The sequence below is a fragment of the Nelumbo lutea genome, chromosome 1, assembly GCF_056320005.1.
Source record: "Nelumbo lutea isolate HS-2025 chromosome 1, American lotus-T2T, whole genome shotgun sequence".
Lineage (NCBI taxonomy): Eukaryota > Viridiplantae > Streptophyta > Magnoliopsida > Proteales > Nelumbonaceae > Nelumbo > Nelumbo lutea.
The window spans coordinates 12,995,961-13,013,909 of record NC_142684.1 but is presented as its reverse complement, the minus strand read 5'-3'; the positions used below and the strand labels follow the sequence as shown (position 1 = coordinate 13,013,909).

Sequence of the window (17,949 nt, the reverse complement as noted above, 5' to 3'; positions counted from 1 at the left end):
CACAATTGCAATTTTCTCTCCTAATGAGAGAAAGAGGATGAGAGAAAGAGGGAAAATGGAAGATGTGAGAGGGGGAGGAGAGAGAATGAAAGATATTTCTAATAAACAATAAAGCTTTTAGTGGAGATTCTCGGTACAAGTGTTTGATAGTAGTAAAATAACTAGCGGAGCTACCTGTGCTAAGAACGGCTTGAATGTTTGTATATTTTTATTATTTTGTTGAAAGAAATGAAAATCCATTATCAGCGAATGCAATTGAGGGCCTATTCGTTTGCTTTGGAGTTTGACATTTGAAAATGTAATAATTATAATAAGAGATATATTGGTGATGCGGCATGATCTGGGCACTCGTAGCTGGCTGTTGACTAGCTCCTAACTGGCAACGGACGACACCTGAGAAGAAGAGGTGAAGAATTCCCGAGGGATTTGCTCGGGGGGAATACTTTGAAGATTAAGTTAGAATGCTGGGGGAGAAAACAAAGAGTGTAGGTCGCACTAGATCACTGAGTTCTCAAGATTAGCTCGAGAGCAAGTAAGACGACTCAAAATCATATTAGATCAAAGATCCCTCTCCCCTTCGACAAAGGGGCTTTTATAGGGGCATTCTTGTTAAAATGAGCGTAACCGCCACTAGGCTTCTATCGCAGTCATTACTTGCCAGGGTTATGCAGGTGACCGTTGCAAGGTACTACCCAATTGGATGGGTGACATATCCCGGGAGGACAGGCATGCTACCATCTGTCGAGAGATGTGGGTACAATCTATCGAATGGGCAGGGACTGTATCGTCAGTCAAGAGACGTGGTGCAGTCTGACGTACGGTCTTGTCAGATAGAAGCTTCCTAAGAGCATCACGTCGCTTAGTCGCGAGCTACCTTGTAGCAAGTTAACTTGTCGCGTAGTGAGCTATCTTGTCGCGAGCTAATTTGTAGTGAGCTCCCAGGGGTACTTCGAGATGACCCTCATTAAGATTGTCTTTGGGGTAGTCTTTTTGCCTAAGTGTTGGAGCAAGCTGGTTACCCTAGCTCGCGAGTTGGGGTAGTCTTGGAGTATTCCCTTTTAGTAACTCAGGGGACCTCGAGCTCGCGTTGTAGTGAGCTCCCCCTATAGCGTGCTATGATGTAGCGAGCTGTCCTACAGGCTCGTTACTTAGTCGCAGTTAGGCCGTGGTGCTAAGTTGTTGCTCGTGCTGAGTCAGGTCCATGTGTCATTGTTTCAAGGGGCTAGGTCAAATCATCCTCCATCAATTGCCCCCCACTCCTCAAGCTAAGAGTGCTACCTTAGCGTGAGGAGTTCATGAAGTGTGACGGGTGGATTTGACCGAAGTTCCAACTTGATTGACTGCTCATATTAAATGCATGCGGTAATCAGGGGATTTCTGACTTTTTGAATGCCGAAAAATGTGCCGAAGAGGCTCTTAACTCCGGATGCCGTGCAGCCGTCGTGACCTCAATAATGGGAGACGTGCAGCTAGTCACGTTTCAGTTTCAGGAGGCGTCCAGTCAACTTGACTGCGAACCGTCAGATCTGTCTCAATCTAGGCATTTGATCTGGGGGCACAGTGGCTATAAATAGGAGGGCCCCCTAGGCCTCATTTTCTTTCACGCTAACTTGCTGTCTTCGGATTCTGAGGTCGTGCATCCATCTAGTCTGCCCGAGCTCTTCTGTTCACACCGTTTCATCTTTTCGGTGAGTCTTTTTCATTATGTCAATCATGTTTGGGTATTTGTACCACATTTATCCCCAAGATGGTAACTAGGACGACGCTGCCCCCTCGAGCTTAGGGAGAGCTTGGGAGCAGGCTCCGGAGGCTTGGGAGGCCTCCGGCGATGTGGCTTCTACTTCTCAGGGCAGAGAACCCAACACCTTCAATCCCTCCTCTATGACGATGGAGAGACTCAGATCTCTATATCATATGTGTATACATATATTTTCTTTTTTACTGGACTAATACCTTGTGGTTTTTTTGCAGCCATCATGTCTAGTGTTGACGCGCGCCGCCTTCTTTCTAGCAACCAGAAGTGTAAGGCGACGAGGTCGTGTTCTGACCGAACTCCCACTTCTGGGGCACTGAGTTTGAGTCTGCTGAGCCAGACTTTGTTTCTCCACCGCCTGAAGTTCCACCGACCCTGTCTGAAGGAGGTGCCAGAGAAGGTGGCCTCGAAGAGGGCGAGCTCCCGAGGCAAGGGGTGATTCCTCCTAGTCCTTTCCGCCCATTCCCCTACCCGCAATTTTCGGTGGGGGATAGGAAGGGTTTCAATGACTACCTCGTGGCTGGGCAGAAGAGCCGAAGGGCGATCTGCCATGAGGAGGTCGATAAGTGGGGGGAGATAGAGCCCAGGTTGCTCGCCGCCTCTCACTATATGGTGGTAAGTGGTCTTTTTTTCTTCTAATTCATTCCTTTCTTTTGTTGTTTTTTGACCTTAGTCCCTTATTTGGCAGGTGAACTCCACCATCCACGCCATGGCCCTCCAAACCAACATCCACTCCAGTGACGCTCGTATCAGAGGGTCCTCGTCCAGAAGCTCCAGGGCGAGCTCGACCAGGCCCGAGGTGAGCTCCTTCAGACTTGCAAGGGGAGCGAGGCCCAGGAGCTGCTCTCCTGTAACCAGGAGGTGCAGATCGCCAGGCTTTCTGAGGAGAGCGCACGCTACAAGGAGGAGTCGTCGAGGGTGGCAGCGGAGAGAGAGCTCCTTTGCTAGGAGGTTCGAGACTTGAGTCTACATTTTTGGACCGAACTCGGAACTTTGACACCATGGTGGAGGCCGAGCGGACTAAGGTAGTCTAGGACTTCAAGGACTTCCAGGAGTATCACGACCTCCAAGTGGAGTATGTCTCGAGCTCGTACCGCTTTGGATTCAAGCTCTGCCGCTGGTTGGTCCGAAAGAAGTTCTCTGGGCTCAACCTCGATGGCATCACAATGAAGGACCTGGCTCCCAAGACGATGGACCAGGCAGAGGAGGAGGAGCCTGACTCCCCGAAGGATGAGGACGAGGTGGAGGAGGTAGACCCTTGAGGCTGGTGGCTCTGTTTTTTCATTTTTTTGACTGACTTATGGTGGTTCCCAGGTGCCAGAACCTGGTTTTCAAAAATCTTCTTCTTGGGCAGTTGTGCCCTTTTTTACTTCTTGTTGTACTTTCCCAAGCTGTTTAGCTCGGTTTTTTATTTATGAAATAGTAATGAAAATTTTCTTTTTCTTCTAAGTATGGTGTGCTCTTTTTATTTTACTTTATTTTATTTTTTATTTTTTGCTAAAGCAATCTCATCACTCGAGCTATTAGAGCTGCATACCCAAAGTAGGATTTTGGTAATCGCTATCCCGAGCTATCCCTTAGTGTTTGAGGCATCTTTATAGTATAACGCGGAGTAATTACCATGTATGCCTGAACTATATGTTTGTAGGTTGTTCCTTACTTGGTCCAACCAATGTACTAAGATGAGCTATGCTTTGTAGGGTTCAGACCCAAGTTGCTTATGCCCCTGATATTTCATACCTTGCCTTTATTAATGAATTGGCTAAGTATTTCACAATGTCGAGGTCTTAGTTTGCTCGGTGTTTTAACCCTTAGGCTGAGGGGGTTACTTATGGTCTACCCTTGGAGTCCGCCCATGCCATGGAGGCAACTGGGTCTTATTGCACCAAGGTCGCTTTATCTCGGCATTTTGGCCCTTAGGCTTTGAGAGTGACACATGGTCTACTCAGTAGTTCGCCCATGCCATAGAGGTGACTGAGTCTTATTGCGTCGAGGTCATGTTAGCTCGGCATTTTGACCCTTGAGCTTTGAGAGTGACTCATGGTCTACTCAGTAGTTACAGGTAATACTGCCTTAAGTTCACAATATTTCATGCCTGAAGTACTTGTTTCCCTTCAAGGGTCTCAAGCTCGAACATTCCTTCCTCGAGCACCCGTTTCACTCGGTAAGGTCCTTCCCAATTCGGTCTGAGCTTGCCAACACTGGGCTCAGGTACCATAACTTTGCGAAGGACCAGGTCGTTGACGCGGAGGTTCCGCTTCTTGACCCTGGCGTTATAGTACCGAGCTACCCTTTGCTGGTAAGCTGCGGTCTTGATATATGCGAGGTCCCTTACTTCGTCGAGTAGGTCGAGGTTGGTACATAGCTCGTCTTCATTTTTCTTGTTGTCATATGCTTCCAGTCGTAGCGAGGGAACCTAGATCTCATTTGGGATGACTGCTTCGGTGTCGTAGGTGAGGTTGAAGGGAGTCTTTCCTGTGACGGTCTTCTCCGTGGTTCGGTAAGCCCATAGAACACTAGGTAGCTCGTCTGCCCATAGTCCTTTAGCTCGGTCTAACCGTGCCTTCAATCCGCGGAGGATAGCTCTGTTCGTGACCTCTACTTGACCATTTGCTTGAGGGTGTGCGACTGAAGTGAAGTTCTATTAGATCCCCATGTCTTGGCACCAGTTCTGGAATTTAATGCCCTCGAGCTGCTTACCATTGTCAGAAATTAGTACCCGAGGTAACCTGAAGCGACACACTATGTTCTTCCAAAAGAAGTTCTGGACGTTTTGGGCTGTAATCGTTACGAGATGTTCAACTTCTACCCACTTGGTGAAATAATCCACTTCTACCACCAGGAACTTCCTCTAGCCTGTCGCTGGTGGAAACGGTCCAAGTATATCAATGCCCCATTGTGCGAAAGGCCACGGGCTAGTGAGATACTTGAGGTCAGTAGCGGGCTGATGGTGGATATTGGCATGCTTCTAGCACTTGTCACACTTTCTAACGAGCTCAGCTATGTCTGCTTTCATTGTTGGCCAATAGGGCCCTGTCACCCAAGTGTCCGCCGCACAAGCCCTCATGAGTTTCATGAAGTACGAGCTCGACTTCGGAAGGTCGCAAGAAGCGCAGTTTGGGGAGCGTGTAGGATCTTCGGTACAGCCGTCCATTTATCGTGATGTATTTGGCCGCCTGACGCTCTACCCTTTTGGCGGCATTGCGATCTGCAGGGAGGGTCCCGTGTAGCAGGAAGCTCGCGAGCGGGTCAATCCAGCTCGGCTCTGCTTGAATGACAGGAGCGACCTCCTCTACCCCACGAGAATGCTAGGCCGAGGCAGGTTCTCTATGTACACGGTTCTCATGGTGTTATCACTGGTGTTGGCTAACCAGGACAGGGCGTCAGCCTCAGCGTTCTCCGACCACGAGACCTGCCTGATGAAGTGTGACTGGAAATCGAGCAGAGCCTCTCTTACTTTGGCTAAGTAGGCAATCATAGTCAGTTCGCGAGCTTTGTATTCTCCTATGACCTGATTAACCACCAGCTGGGAATCGCTGCAGATGATAATATGCTTAGCTTTCATTTCATTCGCTAGAGCTAGCACGACTATCAATGCTTTGTACTCTACTTCATTATTGGATGCCGCGAACTTGAAGCGTAGTGCATACTCAAGTTTCATGCCACTTGGGTCGTGCAGAACTATTCCAACTCCTCTGCCCTACTGGTTCGAGGAGCCATCTACATGAAGGACCCAGGGCTCCTCATCCCAGTTCATGCTTGGCCTAAATAGAGAGATGCCGCACTGGCTGCTACCTCACGATGCTCGGACTTGACCGGCCTGGGAGCTCTGGGCTTGCCCGAACAAGGGGCCTCATGCTCGACCGGCTTGGGGACTTCAGAGCTGAAAGTGCACTCCGCGACGAAGTCTGCTAAGGCTTAGACCTTAATAGCAGTTTGTGGCTTGTATTGGAGAGCGTACTCGCTGAGCTCAACGGCCCACTTCATCAGTCGACCAGAGACCTCGGGCTTGAGTAGGACTTGCCTCAGAGGTTTGTTGGTGAGGACGATAACAGTATGAGCTTGAAAGTACGGATGGAGCTTTCGGGCTGCAATAACTAATGCATAGGCCAATTTTTCTATCTCTGGATATCTTGTCTCTGCTCCCTACAACACTTTACTAACATAATAGATAGGTCGTTGCACCTATCTACTTCATTTATTAGTACCGAGCCGACCACTTCGTTAGTTGCCGAGAGGTACAGCTCTAAAACATCGCCTCTTTGGGTCGGGTTAAGATCGGTATGCTAGCGAGGTACTTTTTGAGCTCGTCAAACGTGAGCTGACAATCTTGGGTCCATTCAAACCCTTTGATTTTAATTGCTTTAAAGAAATGTAGGCAGCGATCTGCCGATTTGGACATGAAGTGACTCAAAGCGGCTATTCGGTCATTCAGCCTCTGAACCTCCTTCACTTTTTGGGGGGGTCTCATATATAGGATGGCCTTTATTTTGTCCGGATTGGCTTCAATGCCACATCGGTTTATGATGTATCCCAGGAATTTACCCGAGGTGACACCAAAGACACACTTATTCGGGTTTAGCTTCATATTGAATCTACGCAGGATTTCAAAAACTAAATTCAAGTCTTGTATTAAGTCGCATGAGAACTGGGTTTTGACGACCATGTCGTCTACATAACATTCTACTTTTTGGCCAATCAATGGCTCAAACAGTTTATTTACATGTCTTTGAAAGGTCGCCCCAGCATTTTTTAGCCCGAAGGGCATGACCTTGTAGTAGTATAGGCCAAGCTCGGTTATGAAGGCAGTCTTTTCTTCATCTACCGGGTCCATCCTGATCTGGTTGTAGCCCGAATAGGCATCTAGAAAGCTCAGCAACACATGCCCCGAGGTCGTGTCCACTAGACGGTCAATCTTGGGAAGTGGGAAGTAGTCCTTTGGGAAAGCTCGATTCAGGTCGGTGTAGTCGATGCACATGTGCCATTTACCGTTAGCCTTTTTCACCAGAACGGGGTTGGCCACCCAGCTCGGGTAATGGACTTCCCTAATAAAATCAGTTGCAAGGAGCTTCATGACCTCCTCGTCGATTGCCCTCCACCGTTCTAGGGCTAGGTTGCGTTTCTTCTGTCTAACGGGCCTAACTACAGGATTAGTATTAAGCTTATGAGTTATGATGTTGGGGTCTATGCCGGGCATTTCTGTCGCGGACCAGGCAAAAACATCTAAATTCTCAAGTAAAAAGCGTACTAGTTTAGATTGTAGAGGCTCCTCAATGGAAGCACCAATCTGAAGTGTCCGAGCAGGGTCCTCCGCCGAGGCTGGGATGGAGATGGTCTCTTCTATGGGTGCAGCTCGCTCCTCGCTCTGCTCCGTAGGTTGCTCCAGCTCGAGGTCATCGGCCTATCCCGATTTGTGAGACTCAAGCTGGTCACCTCGCACTATCCCGATTCCGAAGTCCATGGGGTACTTCATGGCCAAGTAGTAGGTGGACACCACAGCCCGTAAGGCATAGGTAATCGACCGACCTACTATGGTGTTATACGGGGAGGGGGTTGCGACCACTAGGAGATCGTGGTTGAGCCTCACTATGAGCTTCACTATGCTAGGCCAAGTGCCGACCTCCACGGGTACTGTAATCCTTCCCAGGGGCCTAACTTCCTCTCCGCTGAAGCCTACTAGGGGAGTGTTCGCGGGCTTTAGGTCGCTCTCCTGGAGCTACAGTTGGTCGAAGGCTGCTTTGAAGATGATGTCTACTAAGCTGCCTGAGTCGACGAGGACGCGCCTAACTTCGAAGTCGTTGATCTTCACCTTTATGAAGAGTGCATCATCATGGGGGTAGTGGACCCTGCGTGTGTCATCTTCTATGAAGAAGATGGGATCTTCCATCCTTGGCCGCTTTGGGGGGTTCTGCTCTTCCCTTGCAGCTTCACAAGCTGCAGCTGAGGTGCAACCCGCCACAATCGAGCCTCCAACTATGATGTGGAGGGTGCCCCAAACTGGTCTCTCTTTGGGGGGCTGCTTTTGCGGCTGTTCTGCTTGCCTGCTAGACTCGGGAACGTCTCTACCCTACTCCCCTTGCTGACCTACTTTATTATTATTATTATTACTTTGTACAAAATTTCTCAGATATCTACGACAGATGAGTTCGATCTCATCGCGGAGGTTTTTACAACTTCCGATGCTATGACCGTGATCTTTATGAAAGATACAATACAAATTTTTATTTCTAACATTAGGGTCCGCCTTCAGCCAAGGTGGCCACTTCACGTACAGGGAGTCCTTGATCGCCCTAAGGATCTTGGCCCACTTTGAGTTGAGGGGTGTGTAGTCCCTTTCTGCTGCTGGAGCTCAGAAAGGCTGATTTGGCCTTGCCCCCCGAGTTTGGTCCTTCTTCTTCTTGCTGTTGCCCTGAGCTAGGGGCTCTGGTTCCCTCTTCCTTTTCTCGAGGGCCTGCTCGCCCTTTTGGTTGATTTCCTCCTCCGTCCCTATGAACCGATCCACGAGCTTGAGGTACTCAGTCACGGTCTTGGGTTGATTGACAACTACGTGCCACTTGAACTCTTTGTGGGAAATACCTCGCTTGGTTGCGGTAAGGCGAACTATGGGATCCAGGTCGGGTATCTATAAACAAGCATCGTTGAACCGTTTGATGTAACTCCGAATGGACTCCCCTTCCTTTTGAACTATGCCAAGGAGGCTTTCCTGAGTTCTTTGACACCTTTTGTTGGTGGCGAAGTGGGAGGTGAAAACTTGCATGAGCTGCGCCCAGCTTCTTACCGAACCAGGTGCGAGGTTACGGTACCATGTGCGGGCTACCCCTTTGAAGGTGGTGAAAAGGCCATAGACATGCAGGATTCACTGGCTCTTGCCAGGTGCATCTGGGACTGGAAGGCATCCACGTGATCATTTGGATCGAAGGATCCGTCATACTTGTCTAGTGGAGGGAGCTTGAAGTCCCTTGGCATGGGGACAACAAGGAGTTCTGGAGATAATGGGGAAGAAACTAAGAGGAGAGGGGTAGCTTTCACTTCACTTGAGCATTCCTCCTCTTTTCCTTTGAGCTTGGGAGAGACTCAGGTAGCAGTTCGGCGAGCTCACTGGCATCTTCGCTGCTGCTTTGCTGGCTCTGCGTTGGTGCTTGATGCTTTAGTGTTGTCGAGCTCGACGGGCTCAGACTACTGGTAGTGGCTCTAAACCAAAAGGGCCCTGCCTATAGTTTGTGGCCAGGGCCTCGAAATGATTCTCTATGAGCGAAAGCTTGAACAGCGAAGGCCAGGGTGGTACGGGCTAAGTTGGCTGGGAGGGCCCCAACTTGCCCACAGGCTATGAGGCGGGGGTGGCCGACCTCTCCCTCTGGCTATGGGAAGAGGTTTGGCTCTTGGCGGGATCCTAGGCCTGGGAGGCCTCTCCCCGGCGAGGTCGTTCACTCCGGTAGGAGGGCTTGGTCATGGCTGGATGCCAAGGGAGAAGTGACGGTTGGGCCTGAGGCAAAGAGGGAAACTGCTACTGATATTGGTATTGGGAAACCTGGTGCAACACTTGTTGTTGATAGAGTTGGAATTGTTGAAATTGTTGCATTTGATCTTGCATGGCTCGCATGCACAACATTAAGTCCTCCAACTGGTTCAGGTTGGCCGCTGGGGGCACAACCAAGGGTTCAACAAAGGTTGCTCCAACTGTGAAAGGGAGTGGAGCGACCACAGGTGCCACTGTGGGAGGCACATTCAAACTGGGAACTCCGTCCACGGAGAGGGGGATGGTGAACTACCCAATATAGACAGTAGGAAGTTGGGGCTGCTCCCTAGAAGCGTTTTGGCTGGCACCATGTCCGGTGTTGCTAGAGGAAGCCATGAATGCTGAGTTTTCAGAAAAGGAAACTGTAAAAGCTTAAAGGAAGGCTTTTTGAAGCGTTTCCCACAAACGATGCCAAATGATGTGGCAGGATCCGAGCACTCCTATCTGGCTGCTAACTGTCTCCTAGCTAGCAACGGACAACACCTGAGAAGAAGAAGGTGAAGGATTCCCAGGGGATTTGCCCGGCGGGAAAACTCCAAAGCTTAAGTTAGAATGCTGGGGGAGAAAGTAAAGAGTGTAAAGAGGCTAAGAGTAGGCTTCTGTCGCAGCCGTTACTCAAAATCATATTAGATCAGAGATCCCTCTCCCCTTCGACAAAGGGGCTTTTATAGGGGAGTTTTTGTCAAATCGGGCGTAACCGCCACTGGGCATTTGTCGCAGCCGTTACTTGCTAGGGCTGCGCAGGTGACCGTTGCAGGGTACTACCCAATTGGATGGGTGATAAGTCCCGGGAGGACAGGCACGCCACCATCTGTCGAGAGACGTGGGTACGGTCTGTCGAATGGGTAGGGACTGCGCCGTAAGTCAAGAGACATGGCGCAGTCTGATGGGTACGGTCTTGTTAGATAGAAGCTTCCTAAGAGCATTGCGTCGCTTAGTCGCGAGTTACCTGTCGTGCAGCGAGCTATCTTGTCGTGAGTTACTTTGTAGCAAGCTCCCAGGGGTACTTCGAGGTGACCCTCATCGAGATTGTCTTTGGGGCAGTCTTTTTGCCTAAGTGTTGGAGCGAGCTGGTTACCCTAGCTCGCGAGTTGGGGTAGTCTTGGAGTATTGCCTTTCAGTAGCTCGGGGGACCTCGAGCTCGCGTTTTAGCTAGCTCCCCCTATAGCGAGCTATGATATAGCGAACTGTCCTACAGGCTCATTACTTAGTCACAGTTAGGCTGTGGTGCTGAGTTGTTGTTCGTTATGAGTCAGGTCCACGTGTCATTGTCTCAAGAGGTCGGGTCAAATCATCCTCCATCAATTGGTAATAATAAACTTTTCTTTCTTCTCAACTCTAAAGGCAAAGAATATTGTTATGAATTCTAAAAACTATGAAATATCCATTTTCACTCTATATAAGAGAGCATTTCTTTACCATGGAGAGTATGGTTTCGGCGGCGCAATATTTCAAATCAGGGAAGAACTTGGGTCATCGTGTTATGCTCATGCTGATGTGTTTGGCGGCACCATTCCGGCTTCCAAATTCAATTTTGGGGAGTCAATCGACGAGTGGACTTACGGTCCTTAGATTGAGACAAATCTCTGAGAGAACGCTCTTCAGACCCTCTTCGCATTCGTTGAATAGGGAGATCAGTGGGGTCATGCAGGAACCGATGACAACGACTTCATTGGTCTCGGGATCCTCCCAAACGTTCCAGAGGTGGAAGAAGAAGCAATCGGGCGCTTCGACCCATCTGATCTCTGAAGCGTCAACAACGTTCTTGTTCTTGTCGTAGACGACCAGAGAGCCACCTCGGATCATCTTCTAGAGCTTGAACACCACCTGCTGATTGGGTATCACCACAAACCTGTTGGTGATTGCGATGTCATGCATCACGGTGAGCTCATCAACAGGAATCTCGATGTTAGGTGACTTCTGGCCATTTGGGGAGAAGCTGTAGTACTTAAGGTATGGCTTCTGAACGGCACCGTAGAATAGATCAAAGAGCTTTCCTGAGACTGGGTCGAGCTTGGGGTGAGCAATCATGGCGGACCAAAGCTGACCCTGGAAGTTGTAGCGGCCGACTGTCTCAAGGTCACTGGAGGGAGTGATACGAACTTGGTAAGGGAAATCGTCTTCGGACATGGCAAGAAGACAATGGTTAAAATAAACAAGGCCAGCGTTGCCAACTCCAGTTCCCTGGGCGTGATTGACAATCCCGAAATGTACTTTGGCATAGAAGAGAAGGAGCCGAGCAATACCAGAGTGGCCATGAAGGTCACCAATGGCCTTTGGAAAGACAGGTCTGCCGGCCAAGGGCTTGTTCCTGAACGAAACGCTGCATTTCAATGAAGCAGCAAGTGTAGCTAAGCAAAGCCGTTGTGAATGCTAGCAGCGTGAACCATGCTATCACCATCGAAGAAATGGTGACCAACAACGGGCTCGAACAGGTGAGTGGCGCCGTTACGAACGTGTACACGTTGAATGCAATCGAGGAATAGGACAGGTGGACCACAATCCTTTTGGACAGATCCAAGTTTTGGTTTCGTCATAGGGAAGGCCCATCTCGCTATTTTCGCACAGAAAAAATTATTTTACATGCGCACACTTTTCATTAAAGAACGCCAGTTGCCTTAATGAAGACCCATCCCGCTTTAATATAGATAGATAGATAAGTAGATAGATAGATTGGACAACCATCGATCCCTCTATCATCGGACCCTGTTTCATGCCAGCTGCCAAAGCTGCTCCGCACAGCACATCCAAACTGTATACTAGAACATCTGCCGGTGACAAGTAGTGACAAGTACAGAAGATGTTCCCACAGATGTGCATGTAGGGCTGATATGATCTCCCAAATTTGACATAAATTGTTGTCAGAAACGTCAATTGCCTCTAATGCTATCGTTGGACTAATAGAGTTGATGTCACCACTTCACCAATTACACCAATACTGATGTAACTGGTTCTGGTTACGTATCAATTTTTTTTGCTAAGTACTTCGTCATCTGACCTACTCCTAGGTGAGGATGGTGGATCTCCCTAGTGGCAAACTGCCTGGGGGAGAGCTATGTCGAGCTCCCTGTTGGCGAACTGCCTGGGGGAGAGCTATGCCGAGCTCCCTAATAGCGAACTGCCTGGGGGAGAGCTATGTTGAGCTCCCAGATGGCGAACCGCCATGGTGGACTCGTCATCTAACCTGCTCCTAAGCGGCCTACGACTCAGAGGATGGTGGAGCTCCCTAGTGTAGCGCAACCCGTCCGCCCTTTGCATGAGGTGATCTTCCCTCCTTTGTAGGCGGCGGGAGCTGAGGGACCTATGAGAACTCCATCTTTTGCTCCTCTTTGTTGGCGGCAGGAGTTGAGGAACCTGCGAGAACTGAATCAGAGGACTTGGGGGTATTTACCCGGCAGGGACTCTCCAATGCTTAAATTAACACTATGATTGTAGAGAGCTTGAAGATGATATTGGAGAAATGAGAGAGCTAGAGAGCAGGGATTACCTCCATTTTTTCCCCTCCCTTTGTCTTTGGGGGTCGGAATCCTTATATAGTGGTGTCCTATCAAATCAGGCGTAACAGCCTCTATCAAGTCAGGCATAACCGCCTCTGTCTCTCTACCGCAACCATCACTACCAGAGTTGAGGTGGTGGGTGCAGGCAGCTGTTGCAGAGTACGGCTCTACCAAGCATGGGACAGCTCTCAGGGCTGGCAGGCATGGGGCCGCCTGGCGAGAGACGTGGGCGCAGGTCTCCGGATCTGTCAGGTATGGTTGTCAGGTAGGAGATCTTCCTGCGATATGCCGAACTGCTCTTCTATACCGAGCTACCCTGCAAGTGGCAAGCTGCCTATGGTGAGTTGCCTAGGGGGGGAGCTATGCCGAGCTCCCTAAGCTATGTCAAGTTGCTTGTGGCGAGCTCTGTCGAGCTGCTTGTGGTAAGTTATGCTGAGCTGTCTATGGCGAGCTATGGCAAACCCTATCGAACTGCCTATGGCGAGCTATGCCGAGCTGCCCGAGCTGCCCAGTTGTCAAGAAGCTGCACTTGGCTTGCATGAGGTGCCAGGTGTCACAATTTCACTGGAGGGCCAAATCCGCCCTCATCAAATACCATCCACTCGATGTAGGCAACTAATTCAGCATGCACTGATCTCCCGACGAATAACTCATGAATCATGTGCTAAAGCCCTATGTGTTCCCAATACTATAGCCTCACTTTTAGAATCCATATTTACCCAGATCACCTGCACCTAAATTTCTATGATCCATTCAATCAGTTCTTATTGTTTACCAATTGCAAGGAGAGAGTAAAAAGAGGAAAGTTGCTGGAGAAAAAAATTGTCATCAAAGATACTCTGAGCAAGGTTTAAGACATGATTCAAGCCACTAAAATAGGGAATTAGCAAAATCAACAGTAGGAGCATAGACCCCAAGCTTAGATGACTTTACCAAACCTATCATGACTTATGACCAATCGGTCCAACCTTATGGGTAGCCTTAACCCAAACCACTCTGACACTTTTCTCTTGAACCAATGGGTTGCTTGACCCATATTGGCCCACATGATAGATGGGTGGGTCAGATGGATTGGAGTCAAAAGTGTTAGTCCTTAATTCACCATGACTTTTTCACATTTCTCTTAAACTCACCATGACACTTCAAAATCTCTAGAGAGTCCCTCATGGGTGAGTTTTATTGTCCATGACTCACCTTATGTTAGATTTATGTTAGGCCACCATTGGTGAGCATAGACTTGTTCGCATGCCAGGCTTTGCCTCTACATTAACAGAATATGCTCAGGCCCGAGCCCAAGCCTGGCCAAAAATTAGGAAAAGAATATTTTTTTTCCTTTTTAATTCAATTAAAAACTATTTTGTTTATATTAAAAGACCTCAAAACCTAAAAAATAATGAAAGATCTCATTATTACTTGAATACAAAAAAGAAGAAAAATAAAGAAAAACTATATATATGCTTGTTATTACATAAAATATATTTTTATCATATAATACATTATTAAGTCAGGCTTGGGCTCAAGCCAGGCTTCTTTTAGAATTTTTGAGCCCAGCTCGAAAAAAGGTGGGGCCCGATATTCTAGGCCCAAGCCTAAGCCCATGGGCCTGAAATCCTGTCCAAGCCCGACTTAGATCGGTCCTGGCCGGGCTGGCTCATTGAGCTACCCGGCCCATGAACAGGTCTAAGGCTCTATGCACCAATAGAAGTTGTCTATATAAGCATTTAAGTATTTTACATGACCAAAATTACCCCTAAAATGTTCAATCAATCTTATTAAATATTTTTGTAACAAATTCTATAAGTATATATTAAAATAATGATGATTGACCTCTCTTTGCTCCCTTACCACAATTCTACATTTTAGAGGATCTACATTATTCACTTTCAAAGCCTATGGAGTTGGCGCCTCAGCATGGCAATATTTTTCTTTTCTGCGGCAGAAATTCTGCCCTAAAAATTTAGAAACAAAATCTTTCACGATTGTAAATCATGATCCAATAGGAAACTAATGCCAATCACGATTGTCCCTTATTGTTTTGGACAAAATAAGCAACATTTACTCTTTATATTCCTCTTCTCTCATCATTTTTTTCTTCCCATCTTCCCCCTCACCATTTTGGATTAAAAAGTAGGGTGGATTTGTTCACCACGAAGCAAGGGCGGAGCTGGTTCACTCACGTTGCAACACCTTGGTCTCCTCTCTTAATTATTAGGGAAAATTCCTGATCAATATATACATTGGACTACGGCTCGAGCAACAATTTGGTCCCCAAACTTTCAAAATGTGACAATCGAGTACCTACCATTAACCAATCTGTTAATTATCCATTAAGTGGCATTTGAAAAGTTAACAAAAAACTGAACATTAACAAACATTAACAAACATCTAATTCTCTTTATCAACCATCCAAACATTAACAAAAAACTGAACATTCCCAAATCCTAACCTCTTCTATTCAAAAAAGTTAGTGCCAGTTTAGAAAAATCTAGAATTTAGGACTTTTCATTTTATTGTCAATGCTTGGATGGTTGATAAAGAGAATTAAATAGCATTCTTAGGGAATTTTTGACTTTTCAAATGTCACTTAACGGCTAATTAACAGACTGATTAAAGGCAGGTACTAGATTGTCACATTTTGAAAGTTTGGATACTGATGTCGCATTTTAAAGCTCAGGGACCAAATTGTCAATTGAGCCAAAGTACAAGGTACAGATTAGGAATTTTCCCTAATTATTAAGAAAATACAAACTTTGAGGTATTTCTTTGCACCAATTTAAAATCGTTTGGTACAAATAATGGGTGACCCATTATTTGGGCAATATTTGGCAGCCAAGTTACTATGGAAAACAACCACCATAGCTGAACAAAAAACTTCATATTTTGGGATTTTTTTCATGAAAATATTGGCCAACACAACCTTTGGGTATCTTTACGAGCTAAAACATTGTAAAAAATGTGTTTTTTTGTTTAAAATACCAGTTTGTTTTGCTATTGTGATTGCCTTGTCGAATGACCACTGTAGCTAAAAAATGAGTGAGGAAGGAGATATTGCATTGGGTTTGGACAATTCAAACCGGATCTGAATCCATATCCACATCTACATTAGTTATATTCAGTCTAGCCAATCAGTCTAGGCCGTTTTCTAAGTCCAAACAACTCAGGCCCGACCAACTTGTCATTCTATCAACTCAGGCCCAATTAACAATGGCTTGACCATACTTGTCAAGTTTATTTCTTTTTAGTTGTTATGCAAAATCAAAATATATATTTAATTCGATTAGTTTTTTTATGCAAAACTGAATTTTTTTTGTCTATATATTTAACTTTATACAAAAATGAATTAAATATTGTACCATTATATTATATTTGTATTGCTTTGGTGTTTTTTGTTTTTATTATAAATAACCATTTTTTTCAAAGTTCAAACAAAACACAAATAAAATATATCAACATTTAACATATAGGGTAGGGACTAATTAGTAATTACTTAAACAAAGTATTGATTCGGTTCGGTTTCAGTTTTCATAAACTAAATTGAGTTGTCAGTTTATTTTCTCATACAAACCGAAACTAACCGGTGGTTTTGAAAAAATGACCAACTTAGGTTGGGTTGGGTCGGTTTGGTCAGTTTGACATTTAACATGAACAATTTACCATAATTTTTGAATAATTTTTAGAAAAATATTATTAACAAAGCCATCATTATATTACTTTTTTTAAATTATGGAAAATTACCTACACTAATTATTTAATTAATCAATCAATATAAAAATGATCAAAATGGTTATTAAAATTAATCATTTCCTATAATTAATATTATTCAAAAAACCAACAATTGAATCCAGATAATTAATGATAATTAATATTACATTAATATATCTAATAATTATTGATAATGATAATTCATATTAGAATTAATATTTACATGATTAATAGAAAATGAATATTGATTTATGATAATTTTTTATATCCACTCAAAATTATTTACTACAATATTTTTATTTTCTATTACAAGTATTGAAATAGTAATTAATAATTATTAATTAACAGTAATGATTAATAATTAATAAAATTAATAAAAAATATTCATGATAATAATTTTTAATAACAATATTGATAATGATATTAATAATCCTTTGATAATATCTGATATTATTTAATTTTTTATAATATGTTGATATTAATAGTAATTATTTAAGTTTGAAAATATTAATAGCAATTAGTAGTTATTATTATTTGTAAAAGTTCTACAATTTATAAAAATATTATCAATTTAATAATATCTGAAAATATTAATACCGCTCGGCCTGAATAGACAACCCATTCTGACCAAAAAAAAACAAAAAAACAAAAAACAGCAAAAAACCCTAAATCGTTTTTTAGGGTGAAACAAAACCAATCAGGTGACAATTTCCTGGTTTTTGGTCTGACCGTTTGGTCTGGTCCGGTTTGAAAACACTGAAAAATATAATTATATATTAGAAAATGCTAGAAATTAGTAGAACTTTGTCAAAAATAACCTGTTATTTCTAGAAAATACAATAAATTACCAATAAGTTATCATATAATTAGTATAAAAATTTAGTAGATATTGACCACAAATTATTACAAAATAGTAGAAATGTCCTGAAACTATTAATAAATTACCAAGAATTGATAAAATAGATCATAAAATTAGTATAAATTTACCAAAAATTGTCATAAAATTAGTAGAAATTTTCTTACACTATATTAACTTTCAATATAGATCATCTTATATTTTTGTCAACTAATTGGATTTTTTCATTTGCCTATAATTTCTATTATTTTATTTTCGTTTAATACAACTAGGTTTAATGCTCCACATCTTTGTATTTGGTGATGGCATATAATATTAACGTCATTTTTTAGTTTATTAACGTTTACAGGATCCGATTTGAGATCGACGAGTATCCAATTTAATCGTTAAGAGTATCCAATTCGATACGATCTTGATTTCCTTTACCGAAGGCGTTGGCCTGGAGTTAAAAGGGTCCGAGAACCCATTCTGACAGCAAGAGTGATACTCTTTCATCTCTTCTTCTTGTGGGAACTTCCCAAAGAGGTCCCTTCAACTGAGTCGATAATTCATATGTACAGGAGCTCCGCCTTTTGACTGTGGATTTGATATTTAGGTAGGGTGACGTACCTTGGTTTACAACTAA

General features: G+C 44.9%; 1 pseudogene; it reads right to left on the bottom strand.

Moving 5' to 3' along the window:
- Positions 1 to 10,588: 10,588 nt before the first annotated feature.
- On the bottom strand, positions 10,589 to 11,806 carry LOC148873572 (9-cis-epoxycarotenoid dioxygenase NCED1, chloroplastic-like; annotated as a pseudogene).
- Positions 11,807 to 17,949: the final 6,143 nt, after the last annotated feature.